Here is a 2,068-nt window from a genome sequence, read left to right as displayed (position 1 = left end):
CTTGAAATAATATGATAGTTAATATGATGAAGCTGTTATCCATGTTTCTGTAACTTCTATTTGAGAATGCATCTGGAGCCATTCAACCACTTTCAATATTTTTAAATGCCAAATGAGAGCTTTGGAAGAGCCCCTTGAGGAAGGAGAGATGACATTTGCCATGCTCTGCTAATATCAACTCAGGAAGAATGTGTCTGGCAACACATTTATCCTGATAAACATGATGATAGGGAAATTTTTTGTTTAAGCATTGGCAGCATGTATTTACTGCTACATCTGTATACAGGCTGTCAGGTTGCATAAAACAGGTCATAACAGAAGACAGTTGGAGGGACTAGGTTATGAAATGAGATCAAACCAATGAAAGTCTGGCATCCAGCTGTAATTCTCCTAACAGGAAGACTGCTTAGTCACCCAAGTCAAGGATTTTTTTTTTTTTCTTTTTGGTCGCTGTTCATGAAATTACATTGTTATCCCCTTCAGCTGTTCAATGAGCCACTAGAAAGAAGAATAAAACCCATAAAAATGAGAGAAAAAGGAGCAAGGCCTCAGGCAGTAGAATTTATGGCTGAAGAATTCAAGATTTTTGTGCAGGTGAATTTCCCAAATAGAAAAGGACCACAGAGTCTTGAGCCATTCAGAAATAAATACGCTGTTCTAAGTTTATGATGTTCACAAAACCCTAAAGTGTTGTAAGTTTTGTTCTCACAAATACAGGACACCAATCTTTAGAACAGCTGGAAAATTCATTCAAATGAGGGAGACATCAAAAACTACTGAAGCAGGGATTCCTTAAGTGTAAGTTAATAGGTTTTCAATCACTTTCGTTTCACAATTTGACACCATTAAGGCTAGTATATAGGTGCCTGCCAGCACAGCTACCATTAAGAATCTATCAGTATTTCCATTATAAACCCCATTTTTCAGGGGTTAATAACTTGGTCATAAAAATTCACTGCAGACTGAAATTAAGTTTTGAAGGGAAGACTCTTTCCTTAATCCCAACAGAAGAGTTTGCTCATTTGTTTTTGAGACCTAGATAGTCAGAGACCAGAAAAGGTAGAATACATGTTAATTTTCATTTTTGAATTAGAATCAATCTTAGTGCTGTGATATGTGGAAATAGGTGCCACTGTTTTATTTTCTTTCTTCCTTTTCTGCTTCCCCTCTGCCCCCCGTGTTCTTAAAGATAAACTATTCCTGTGGGTGTAAACCTATTGTGGGTGGGACCTTTGGATTAGGTTATTTCAGTTGAGGAATGTCCCAGGTGGGTCCTAACCCTCTCACTAGAGTCCTTTATAAGAGGGTGAAATTCAGAGAAACACCCTGAAGCTAAGAGAGACAGAAGACAGAGAAAAAGACACAGATTCTGAGAAAGAAAGCCACAGATGGAGAAGCCAAAAGCAGCAGGCAAGAAGCCCAGGAGAGAAGAGAGAGACCAGCGGACCCACCATGTACCTTGCCATGTGACAGAGGAGTCCCAGATCTCTGGTAGCCAGTCTTCCAGGAGAAAGCATGGACTGTTGATGCCTGATTTGGACACTCATGGCCTCAGAACTGTATTCTCATAAGTTAATAAATCCCCATTGTAAAAGCCAACCCTTTTCGTTTATTGCATTTCAGCAACTTTAGCAAACTAAAGCACTTCCCTCTTTCTTCCTTTTCTTCTTCTTCTCCTTCTTCTCTTCCTTCTCCTTCCCCTTATCCTTCTTCTCCTCTTTCTCCTTCATTTCCTTCTTTTGATATAGTGGACCTTATTGGAAGTTGGGGTTTTGTTCACTTGAGAAAGAACAAGAAATATTTATTCTATACTTGGTCAGAAGTCAGAGCTGTATATACAACCTGCGGAAAATAAGCTCAGAGCTCTTTTGCCTTCTAGTTCCTTATAATCTTTTTAGCACTGAGGTATTCTTCAGAGAAACATTATAAAGTTAGTTCAGTATGTTAGGAAAGCTCTTACTAACTTTATGGCTGAACTGAGAAAATTGATTTATCAGCTCACAAACTTTCCAACTAACCAGCAAAATATTTATTGACTTTCCCTAAACTTACAAAATGCATAGAAACT

Source organism: Choloepus didactylus, chromosome 13 (assembly GCF_015220235.1).
Source record: "Choloepus didactylus isolate mChoDid1 chromosome 13, mChoDid1.pri, whole genome shotgun sequence".
In the NCBI taxonomy this organism is placed as follows: domain Eukaryota; kingdom Metazoa; phylum Chordata; class Mammalia; order Pilosa; family Megalonychidae; genus Choloepus; species Choloepus didactylus.
Note: the sequence above shows the minus strand (reverse complement) of the source record.